Source organism: Borostomias antarcticus, assembly GCF_949987555.1.
Source record: "Borostomias antarcticus genome assembly, chromosome: 5".
NCBI classification, from domain to species: Eukaryota; Metazoa; Chordata; class Actinopteri; order Stomiiformes; family Stomiidae; genus Borostomias; species Borostomias antarcticus.
In genome coordinates, this window is record NC_140238.1 from 1046811 (window position 1) to 1060307 (window position 13497).

Genomic DNA, 13497 nt, shown 5'->3' on the forward strand with positions numbered 1-13497 from the left:
GATCTCAGGTGTAAAGGTACAGTACAATCATACTGTATTAGATGGCTCCTGTATGGGTTTGAAGGATGCACTGGTTATTCTGTATTCTAACGATGCTTCATTTCTTCAGTCCCACACAGTCCCACTCATTCATATTACAGTTATATTGTTTTGCACGATAATATTGATTCCATTTTTCTCTGATGTCTCCCTGTGCATCAGTGATGTTTGAATTGAAAGTCACTATGGAAACACCGATTTAACATATTCACAACAAAATTAATTGAGACAATATCATGGGTGTGCTGTGGTTATGAACGAGAGCACTTGTTGCAACTCTCATAAGTTTCACTTTGCAACTTGACTTTTCATTCCGGGTTTTACTCATTTCTGTAGACATGTGTTGTGTCATTTTAAGGACTTCATCTTCCATTTGACTCTTTTTGATATCTTTGTCTCTGATGTCTAGACAGTAATGCCCATTGCTAGTGAATTACAGAGGTACAGGTTGCCTGAACATCACAGCTCTGTCATTTTCCATATCCAGAACGGTTCCCGCCTTTTTCAAGGACTCAGCAGTAGTGGTATATCAGCTTGGACTATTTCAGCTTCAGTGGACATTTAGTCTTTCCTATTTTAGCAGGCAGTTTCACTTTTCTGGTGGAGTATACTACATTTCCGTCTCCAAACCGAAATTTTCCCTCCCAAAATTCTTTTCAGTGCGATTTCATGGAGGACAAAAATTCAAATTCAAATTTGTATTTGTCACATACACAATTATACAGAGTACAATGCACAGTGAAAATACCCATCCAGCAAACACAAGTAAAAAGTTTAATCTTTTAGTTTAAAAGATTAGTACACATTATATGAGTGCAAGTAGGTAAGGTAAAGTGCGTGAGTGCAGTGGTAGTCCATGTTACTACATGACAATGTGTCTGTAGGAGACGGGGGGGGGGGGGGGGGGGGTGAGGCACGGTCCTCCTTCAGCAGGCGGACATCCTGAGGGAAGAAGCTCTTCCTCATTCTCTCTCTGTTTGCCTTCAGGCAGCGGTAACGCCTTCCCGAGGGCAGCATGTGTCTGATAACAACGAATAATGCATCTGATAACTATATATGGCGACCGTAGCGCCACGGTATCCTTGGTATAGTCTCTCTATATGGCAACCGTAGCTCTGTGGTGTCCTTGGTATAGTCTCTCTATATGGCGACCGTAGCGCCACGGTATCCTTGGTATATTCTCTCTATATGGCGACCGTATCTCTGTCGTATCCTTGGTATAGTCTCTCTATATGGCGACCGTAGCGCCGTGATATCCTTGGTATAGTCTCTCTATATGGCGACCGTATCTCTGTGGTATCCTTGGTATAGTCTCTCTATATGGCGACCGTAGCGCTGTGGTATCCTTGGTATAGTCTCTCTATATGGCGACCGTAGCATTGTGGTATCCTTGGTATAGTCTCTCTATATGGCGACCATAGCGCTGTGGTATCCTTGGTATAGTCTCTCTATATGGCGACCGTAGCGCCATGGTGTCCTTGGTATAGGCTCTCTATATGGTGACCGTAGCCCCAATGGTATCCTTGGTATAGGCTCTCTATATGGCGACCGTAGCGCCATGGTATCCTTGGTATAGTCTGTTCTTGTTACATTGAACATAACAAATGTTAACATACTTCTTTGTGATTGACCAAATTAAGTTGTTAATCTTTTTCTCCAGTTTCAGGCTGTATTCTAGTGTTCTAGGGTGCATCTAGTTTATCTGATAAACATGTATTAAACTTCCCATCTGGAACCTGAGACGATGTCTCTGCTCCTTCATTAGCTGTGTTGTTCCATTCCTGAGGACGATACCTCAAGCAACGTTGTCTTTAATGTGTACATTTAAGCCGTGTGTACATTAAAGGTGAAACCTTTTCTCTCCCAGGCTGACACTCAAAGACTAATGCATGCTTTTATCAGTAGCAGGTTGGATTACTGTAACACTCTCCTATCTGGTCTACCAAAGAAAGCTATTAGCCAACTTCAGATGATACTAAATGCTGCAGCACGTCCTCACTAAGACCAGAAGGAGGGCACACATCACGTCAGTCTTACAATCGCTACACTGGTTACCGGTCAGTTTTAGAATTGATTTTAAGATTATTTTATTAGTTTATAAAGCACTCCATGTTCATGCACCTGAATACATATCAGGCATGCTTTTAGGCATTACACACCAAGTAGGTCCCTGAGATCCTCTGGCACTGAGCGTTTAACGGTTCCTGGAGCCACGACCAAGAGACATGGGGAGGCAGCCTTCAGTTTTTACGCCCTCAGCCTCTGGAATACCCTGCCAGAAAACCTAAGAATGGCTGAAACTGTGGGAACTTTTAAGCAATATCTTAAGACTTACCTTTTAAAACTTGCTTTCAGTAGTATCATTTAATACACTTCCCTACTAATTGCATTTAATGGAAGAAATGGACACTCCAAAATGTTTCCTTACAAAATAATCATACTAACATAATAGTCAGCTATCACCAACAGGCGGACCGCGGTCCGGATCCAGACCCAGAAGCCGTCCAATCCGGACCTTGTCTTTAACCCGATAAATCAATGAGAATTTCTCCCTTTTGACGAAGCGTAGGCAACTAGTTTGAGCCTGCACAGCCTTTGTAGTATTTTGTCATTGTTTGACGTCACCCAGTCTACATGTGACAGCCTGGCTATCGTTAACGTTACTGTAATCAGAGCGATTCCTTGCTAACGTTAGTTGGAGTTGGACACTGCATGACTGGAGAAATGTAACGACAAACAAAGAGGGAAAGTGGGAGGGTGGGATGCCACAGGTAGACAGGAAAATCTAAAAAGTTGTTAAAGCAGTTCAATTCTTAAAATGTGTTGAGATTGTTAATGCAAAAGGGAAACTCAAGCTAGATTTTTTGTTTTATTTTTCTAAATTTAAGCACATTAATTTCAGATGCACATTTTTCAAAAGCTACTTTGCTTTTAACTGTAGACCTCAATTTACTCATGTTTATAGTAGCGGATATTGAGATGCGCTGCGCATTTGCGCTGGCCAGAGCGGATTCCTGAAGTTGAAAATAGTTCAGCTTTTTGAGAAATCCGCTATGACATGGAGCGTATTTTTATCAGACGACCAATCATGATAATATGATAGGCCCCGTACTGCTGTCGGCCACAGAGGATATCGTGAACTCATAATCAAGTCCGAACAACTCTCTCCTCTTCAGCCTCTAAATAGGCTACAGCCAGAGCAATCTTTCTACTTTTTGACATGACAGTAAAAGCCAAAAAGTTGCGAAGTGCAAGTAACGGTTGGTTACAAGATAATGTATCGAACTTGGGTAGAGTCTAGAATGTTGTTATGGAAACTAAATACGCGAGAGTCACATCTCTTTTTCAACACAAAAATCTGGGTAACTTATCCGCTACATAAAAAACCAGCAGTGTGCACACAGCCTTACCCTGTAGTTCCTTAACATCTGTCTCATCCACCTCCTGAGGCCTGGTCCATCTCTACACTAATTAAAACATCTAGAGGAATGGAAGTCATTGATGAGACAAGCAGGCATGCAGAGCTGGGCTGAATTAACCAGGGGGCCTTGCCTAGCACTCCACAATCAAATTAATTCACCTCCTAACTGGGCAATTGAGGAAGTGCTTTGAACAAGTAACGACGCAGACAGCAAGTTAAACAGAGCTTCCCTGTGGATATCCAGGGTAATCATCACTGCTATTCAGATCCTAGAAGGCGTTTGAGAGGGTGCCAAACACGTTGCAGGCAGATTTCTGTAGACATAATGGAAAGTCAGTGCCCGGTATAGCAGCATTTGACAGACATCTGAATTGGCAGTGCAGCCTCTTGTCATTCAATACCATGCCTGAAACAGTTAAGTCCGCGAAAACTAGGCTAGTAGCTAAAAGAGGAGGATGGTAAGTGCACTTAAAATGACCTCATCTGAAACCAGATTCTGATTAAAGTAATTCATCATGAAATCTTACTGATGGAAAAGACTCTTTCCGTCATAGCCGTTGGGTAGTTCAGAAGGCGTATTCAAGAAGTTAAAGGTTATATAAATAATCTAGTTGCGAACAATTGGTTCATGGCAAGATGGCTGTGTACTGTAGGTTATTGGATTGACTAAGTTATCATAATGTCTGTTTAGTTGACTCTAAGACTAACTATTTGATCTTATCTTATGCTCGATCGCCTTGTTGAGAGGGGTCAGGGAAGAATTTTTACAGCTCACTTATCTGGCCCCCGGGTGTTACTGTTTTTTTGCTTCCTTCTTAAATATGTAGGGGTGTGTCGTATGCCCACCTCCCTTGTTCTCTGTAAAGCGCATTGTGTTGCCTCTGGGTATGAAACGCTATACAAATAAAGCTTTGATTGATTGATTGATTGATTGATTGATCAATCTGTTCCACTTAAGCTCTCAGTGACTTATTAGCTGCTTCCAGCAGCCTGACAAAACCTGTGAGCTGCTTTCCACAGCCGTGCAATCCTCAAAAGCTGGTGTGCAAGCGCAGACAAACTGGATTTACCACACAGCTCTCAGCAACACTATTTACAGTATATATATTCTTATGGCGTGTAAAGCAATTGTAGCCTATACTGTATATCTTGTTCTTTCAGCTGCAACACTGTGAGCCTTTCAAGGGACGCTTAAATTAAGCAAATGTAGGCTATACTTTTTAATCGTTTCAAGTTGGAGTAGGCAATGTGACGTCTCTATTCAAGAGGAGTTTTAAAACTAGAGATTAAGGCCCAATCCCAATACTCCCCCTTAGCCCTAGCCCCTAGTTTTGGAGTGTCCTCGATTGGGTAATGTCCCTTCAAAACAGAGCCACACGGGATATGGGTTGAAATCTTTACTTAATAAATGGGACACCACTCACTACGTCTTCAATCGGAATTTTATTAGTTGCCTGATTTTCTGTGTCCCTGGGATGTTACAGTATGATTACTAGTAGTATAGTGTGTAGTGGGTATAGAGTATAGTGTGTAGTGGGTATAGAGTATAGTGTGTAGTGGGTATAGTAGTATAGTGTGTAGTGGGTATAGTGTGTAGTGGGTATAGAGTATAGTGTGTAGTGGGTATATAGTATAGTGTGTAGTGGGTATATAGTATAGTGTGTAGTGGGTATAGAGTATAGTGTGTAGTGGGTATAGAGTATAGTGTGTAGTGGGTATAGAGTATAGTGTGTAGTGGGTAGAGAGTATAGTGTGTAGTGGGTATAGAGTATAGTGTGTAGTGGGTATAGAGTATAGTGTGTAGTGGGTATAGAGTATAGTGTGTAGTGGGTATAGAGTATAGTGTGTAGTGGGTAGAGAGTATAGTGTGTAGTGGGTATAGAGTATAGTGTGTAGTGGGTATAGAGTATAGTGTGTAGTGGGTATATAGTATAGTGTGTAGTGGGTATAGAGTATAGTGTGTAGAGGGTATAGAGTATAGTGTGTAGTGGGTATAGAGTATAGTGTGTAGTGGGTATAGAGTATAGTGTGTAGTGGGTATAGAGTATAGAGGTAGTGGGTATAGAGTATAGTGTGTAGTGGGTATAGAGTATAGTGTGTAGTGGGTATAGTGTGTAGTGGGTATAGAGTATAGTGTGTAGTGGGTATAGAGTATAGTGTGTAGTGGGTATAGAGTATAGTGTGTAGTGGGAATAGAGTATAGTGTGTAGTGGGTATAGATCATCTCAAATGTTAGCTGCAAGCTCTTCAGGTGGAAATGCTCTTCTTCTGTGCACACAAACACCCACTCTGCTGGGGTAAGCAGGTACCCTTCACGTGGGTTGGGGTACGCAGGTACCCTTCAAGTGGGTTGGGGTAAGCAGGTACCCTTCACGTGGGTTGGGGTACGCAGGTACCCTTCAAGAGGGTTGGGGTACGCAGGTACCCTTCAAGTGGGTTGGGGTAAGCAGGTACCCTTCAGGGTAGAGGTGGGTAAGGTGATGCATCATGGTGGACTTGAATGTGCTCATGGTGCTCAACAATGGTTTAACCCAGGGGGTCAAAGTGATGGTACTTTTTTATGTGTTGTGGATAAAAGTATCTAAATGTATATATTCACTATGATTATTAATACATCACTAACACAATGTTAAATAATCAGTAATGTGTAAATACATTTCTGGCATCGATGGGACTTGAACCAGGAACCTTGGATTCAAGTTTACTGTCATATAACTGTGACAGGTAGGGCTAGCCTCTCCTAACCAGCGCTCACTACTGGCCATGTTTCTAATTACATACAGACATACAGTAGCCTAAAATATGTTCTTGGTTGTGTAACAGATAACCTAATGTACATGAAATGCCAAGAGAACAAAGAAAACAAAATGGTATTCTATTCTATGTTCTGTTATGAGTACAAGTGTAACATGTGTTCCCTTAGGAAATGCACATTCCTACCTGAGCTTTTTATAAGTCTACTAGTTGCTATCAGACCAGCTAGTGTTTCTGAAGTGAGAGGCAAACATATGGCAGACAACAGCTGCAGGTCACCAGTTCAATCTGAATCGTCAGAGGCTCTTCTGTAGTACATTTTGATCCTAATGTGAAGAGATTGGACTTCCATAATCTAGTGGTAATAACACAAAACTGGAAAGCATGTGTGCATGTTTTAGAAACCCCCCACTTAACCAAAGATCACTGATTCTGACTTTAGCAAAGTAGCCAGCAAAAAAATGCTATGGGAGCATTAAATGACTGTAGTGTCTGTGGTACTCTGTGGTAAATGAATACACTAGAAGCCGATAGTATCCGTTACCCTTCATGTCCCCACTGGCAGCACCCCTGTGAACGTAGACTAACAGCAGCTGCCTTGCTATTATCACCCACCTCCCTCCCACTATCAGACAAGATAGTGATTTGGAGGCCACTGGTCTAAAGGTAATGGAGAGGGACAGCATGGAAAGGTTAGGTCCTTGGGAAGGGAAAGTAATAGCCACTTCATGGCCCGACATGCCAGTGACAGCGATCATTCTGTTTACACCCCCTTCCACCCGCGCTGTGTCAATCCTGGCCATGCTGGGAGTTTGCTGTCACCGCGCATCGGGCATGAGGGACAGATGCACTAGCGTTCTGTCCATGTCAACACCTCAGTCAAGAGTAAAATGGCCCCCAGCCGACTTCACTCAGGAAGCAAGAGGCTCAGACAACACTCATATATATGAATATAGTGCCTGTTTTGACCTAGTGTGGCAATAATTAAATATACAATACTCAGAAGTGCACCCTTGCTTATCCTGAAAGAGTGATGGGACCCGGTACTGTAGGTGAAACGACTACCGTCCACCATGTACTGTGGGAACTCTCAATGGAAACTTAATTTCACATTATTTCACATTGACTGAGGTGAAACCACGCTAAGATAAAGCTCTTGATAAGGGGAGGGGAGAGGGGGGGGGGGAGTCATCCACAGAAACCCACAGTACATGGTTCTGTATGTGTAAACTACCTTTGAAATAAACTAATCTGGATCAGATGGAATAAAGTAATGTTTCATTTTCCTTTCTTGACACCGTTGTATTAACACATTCAGCCGTGAAACGCTCCAACAACAAACATGCGTTCCAAGCTCACATTTCAAATGGCTTATGAAGGAAATTGGTTATTGTCCTACTGAAACACTTTCTTGGAAGGTAAACAGGAATACTGAAGCACATATTTTCCACAACCATCAGGAAATGGAGAATAGTAAATTGTAATGTATGGTTTCTATTGAGATGTATCACATAAAATTACAACTTACTAAAAATACACTGATACAATGCAATTCTTTTTGGGGTCAATGTGCTTTTTTTAAAGTTTTCATTATACACAGTGTACAGACACAACAGAGGTAACAAATAATGAACAGAGGAAAAAAATCCCAAATAAAGCAACAAGAAAATAACCAAACAGGCAGAAACAAAAGAAAGAAACGATAGCAACAACAAATAACAGTTCCCCGTCGTATGCATGTGTATTACACCGTTCACGCGGTAAGAGGCATTGTTAAGCGTTCCACAGCTGACACGGCTATGTAGTGTAGCACAGCTGCCACACTACAGTACATCCAATTTCACAGTGGATCCCCACAGTGTGGATCTTATGTTAAGAAAATGCATGACTTGGCAAATCCACCTGCCAAATGAGGGAGGGGGGGGGGATCACTCTTTCAGCTCAAAGGAATGGGGCGCTAGAAGGGAAGAGGAGGTCACGCAGGTCAGCTGTGATTTTGGGAGGGCAAGATCCCCTGATAGTACACCAACAACTTCAATAAGATTGGTTTGGTTTGTAGGATTAAATCCAGAGATGTTTTTTGTGGCAGGGGAGGGAATTGAATAAACTGACTGCATACAAAGTGTCTAAGTTTATTTAGCCACAGCTCGGTCAGTGCTTTGGGGCACTTTGTTTTGGTAAAAAACCTTTTGCCCACCTGTAGTGTGACAGGTGTGTAGGAGAGAGCTGAAGAACCAACTGAGAAACAGAACACTCCCGCACACTGTCTGTTACACTGCAATAGTTTAATTCAACGTTTCGGTCGGTAGACATTCATCAGGAAATATTTTCAACAAGACAGGAAGGACAGACACCCTTATATAGGTTGGTGGACCAGTCAGGGAGAACAGCACAGAATTAAGTAGGGTGGGGCTGTATGAATGAAACATCTTACTTGGTTTAGTTTAGATTTCAGGAACACGCTGAGTGGTCGGTCAAGCTGGTTTCAACCAAAGACAAAAGGTTTATTCTGATGTTACGTTTTGCAAAGCGGACTCTGCACAGGAAATGTTTCCTATGCTAATTTGAACAGACTGATTCTAGGGAAACGAACTACAAAGTTAGAACAGTCAGGTAGGAACACAAAGAAAAGAACAAAATGGTGTGGGTATCATTAGTGGGACTGAAATTTCATTCACAGCTCACATAGGGTAAAGAATAAGATCTTACATTCTGGTCTTACATTGTAGTCATAGAGCACACACATAATAATATAAAGCACAATTACAGAATGGAGTACAGAAGAACAGAAATACAGAAGTTTAAGTGATACCACAATCCAGAAAATCTTATAGGAAAATATTCAGAATACATATCAAGATGCAATAAAAACATAATATTAAGTACATAAGTACAGCAGACACATCACAACATATGAAAAGAGTGACCTAGATAAATGTTGTCCAGTAGGCTGACGGATATCTAGCCTGCCCACCAGACAAATAAGGCGGGCCTACCACAGAGCATAAGGCTGGAATATCTGGTGCCACAGATATGGGATGGATCCCACCCTACTTAATTCTATGGCTGTGCCCTGATTGGTCCACACAGGCACTTTGTCTTAAAAGGAGCAACAGAGTCCAAAATCTCAACGCATGTGAAATTAAAAACAGACAAAATCTCAGCGCTGAGGGCACAATTTTCTTTCAGTGTAGACAGCACAGAGTCATTTGCACAGACAGAAGATTGTGATGCGGTCAAGGGGTTAAGAGTGCGCCGGCGGCGTGCGGGGGCAATGGGTCTATCTGCTGGGCAAGGAAACGATAATGACAACAGCACAAGTAGATGATCAGAAATACATGTTGTTGCACAGATTTCATTGACGGAGGCAGACAGGCCGAATAGAGAATACAGTGAGGGTTGTTCTGAGCGACCCGGATAAGCGTCGTGAGGGGCTAGGCCTACATCGGATAGACGGGGGCTTGGGGGTCCGGGTGGTCACGGGGAAACTGTCTGGGTGATCCTCAGCTGACTCGGAAGGAGGGGGGCGGCTCAAGTGATTTTTATCTGCTGATCTAATCAAGTGATGTTGCTCGCTCCCCTGACCGGAGGAGGACTGGGCAGCGTCCGTGGTTGACACGGGGGTTGGCTGTGGACGACGGAACTACATTTCTGTTTGGGAGAGGAGGGAGATTCTCATCCAGGACAGAGAAGGGGTTACTAGTGACTAACGGAGGGGCAGTAGACCGGTGGGTACGGGGGATACGTACGCAAGACAGCCGGTGCAGTACTCCGGGGGGGCGGGGCGGATCCGCTGACAGCGCTCCCGTCGGGGATGGACTACTAGTAGCACAGTGCACCCTTCTGTTGGATTTAAGAGTTGTTTTCCTCCACATCCCAGTTGATGTAACCTGATATCAGACAGAACTGTCAACTTGTTGCACTCCATTGAGAACTTCAATTTAGAATCAACACACGTTTAGTGGGCAGATGCGAACATCTGGGCCCAGGCTACAGTTGATGGGCTATGCACATAAATTCAAAAATTGACCGTTTAATACATTTAATGTAGATTAAAGTTAAAGTAGGTTAGATTTATTATCTGGTTATCGGTTAAACGGTTAACTGTTACCATCCCTAAAGGACTGCAGGATCAATATTGAGAGAGGGGAGATTAAAGAGGGAGACGAGAGAGATAGGAGAGAGACGAGAGGGAGAGAGACAGAACGACAGACAGGTGAGAACTCATCTCCCTTGTCTCTGGAGTCACAGTCAGAATCTGAAGTTAGTCTTAGAATCTGTAGTTTTTAACTACAGCATGTGTGTTCAATTCATCCATAGAGTGGTGAGGGAGGCAGAGAGAGAGAGAGAGGAAAAGTAACGTATGAGGATGTGGAAATATATTTCCGAACTAATTATGCCAATATTAAATCAATTTGATGTTTTGAAGGCTCAAACATTGCATTGACAATTAATATTAGGTTAGATTAATGCAACTTCTGGCATAAACCACGCCCCCTCCCGGTGTATCCGAATACAGATGCAGATTATTTTGATGGTTGAACAGATGCAGATTATTTTGATGGTTGAACAGATGCAGATAATGACGTCTCTGTGCATCCCTCTTCACAATTACTGGAGATCTCAAAGTGACATGGAATTGATATGAAGCCAAAGTGTTTAACAGGTAGGTTTTATTTTAAATGTTAATAACACCTACAGGATTAAGTGCTTAGAGGCACTCCATATGCCATTCACCATACAGGTGTTGCACGTTTCAAAGAATACAGGGATTTTCATGAAGGCTGCCAGATATAAAACATTCAGTATTCAGAGCATTTACAATGCAATAATTTGTCTCAGGACAGATATAAACATTGCTAATTGCACCAATGCCATCATTACTCATGCTTAATGATGTTTGCAATTATACCAGTTTTGTTTATCCATGAAAATAGGACAACATATAAGAATGACAAATTATTTATTATGATTATTACACATGACAGTTATCTTTTAGATAATCTCACTCTTCCTCCAACTCATCTACTACAACAAAGAAAGCAAAGCTACTTCTATCTGTGTGGAGGTCTGATTTACTGTACCTTACGGTACTGTACCAACCTTTCTATTCCTCTTCAATCTTATGAACTATATTCAGTCTTTGCATGTTCAAACTCATGATTTTTTGGGAATGTTGATCGGATCCACTTTGATTGTTGCGTTTGTGTGGATTCTGTAGCTTGCGTTAACGTTTGTTTTCCTCCTGATTGTGTGTGAACGCCATGTTCGCGATGGCTCAGTAAGCATATTGAATCTGTGAGAAACACCATTGGAAAGCATATGGTGTCTTGCTGACTCGGGCTCACTGTGTACATGTAGGTTTGAGTGGCAGTATGACGGTTCTGTTTCACGTGTTCCTGGAGGATGTACTGGAGGAAGAGGATGTTCTGCAGCTGAGCCCTGTGAGGGAGGCCTCTCCATCACCCCATACACACCTGCTCTCCTGCCCCGGGCGCACCTCAGCCACACGGGCCCACGAACACGTGTCCTCACCAGAGGCCGGCTTGTCCTCTGAAGTGTGTGTGTGTGTGTGTGCGCATTTGTAAGTATGCACGTGTGTTTATATGGTGTGTGTGTGTGTGTGTGTTGTGTGGTTGTCCTGGACGGTGGAGGTGTCTCCCCTGCTGACCTGACCCAGCAGTCAGTCCCTCTCGGCAGGGCAGCATTCTGACCGCAACCTCTGAGGTAAAGAACAGGGAATTCTGGGTCTAGTCTGGATGAAAAATAGAGGGTAATAAAATGAACAGCAATTTGCTAGCCCCCCACCCCACACCCAAAACACACACACACACACACACACACACACACACACACACACACACACACAATCAATATATGTTTTATTGGTCATGTATATTGTACACATACAGTGAGGGAAATAATTATTTGATCCTCTGCTGATTTTGTACGTTTGCCCACTGACAAATAATTTTAAAGGAGTCCTGTTATGCTAATTTTCAACAATTTAATATAAGTCTTTGGGGTCCCCAAAACACATCTTTGAGTATATTTGCTGAAAATACCACTCAGAATAATCATTCTGGCTTGCCTCTATACCAATCTGTTGACCAGGAGATCATATTGAGCGGATTGAGTTCTTTTTCATATGCAAATGAGCTCAGCTAAGAGTAGTTGGCAGGCTAGAGAACGAGGGCTGTTGACGGCGTTATGCTACCTCAGGTATAGCTGGCTAGCCTGGACTGTCCACACTCCATGCCACTGTGACAAATGTCATTGTCCTCTCTCCCTGACTAAACATGATAGTTCTAGCTTGATTCTTTCAATCTCTCCCTGATTGTACAGACTTCTACCAGATTTAATAGTAAGTCTATGGAAAATGGCACACTCATTCTCACCAATATACCGGACAAGTACACCCCTGCAGTTTTTTGCCAAGGCCTCAGTGACCATTGTCGCATTGCTTGTGTACGCAAAGCATGGATGTATTAATAGAACGCAAAGGCACCAATGCCAAACGCCCAATGCTGATTGTTTTTAAACGGCTGCTTAAAAACTTGAATGAACAAGCCTTCTTACATGACCTGGCACTTGAAGAATGGCACAGAATGGATCTCACCCCTACTGGACACTTGGTCGTTTTTTAAAACCACCTTTTCCACCATCCTGAACAGACATGCCCCTTTTATCAAAATTAGAACCAAAAATCACTATAGCCCTTGGTTCAGTACTAAACTGTCTGAGAAGATCCGGCAAAAACATCTGATCTGGCATAAAGCAAAGGCTTCCAAGAACACCTCTGACTGGCAATGCTTCAGGGAATTAAGGAACAAATGCACCCAGTCAATCAGGAAAGCAAAAGCAAATTACTACAAACAACAATTCCCCACATGCAGCCCTGACTCCAAACTGTTCTGGAAGACTGTTAAAGGAGTAGTAAAGGGAAAATGCATGTTTACCCCTGTTTTAAGGTAACTTATGATCATATACAATAATTCAGATCAAAACGTTGACAAAACTAGCACTTTTGAGAAAGTCTGATAATTGCTCTACCACAGTTTAGGTCATACAATGGATGTGGGTGGGCACCTTGAAAAATCATTAAAAAACATGTTAAACTCTCGATTTCAAAGACAAGAAGCTAACCCTAACCTACGAGTACCTCAACAATAATTTTCAGAGGAGTGGTTATAATCATTATTTATTAAATGCTATACATTTTTTAAGAAATACAATTTACTATTTTATTAGATGACAGCAACACCCAGTGTGGAACCCGAGGC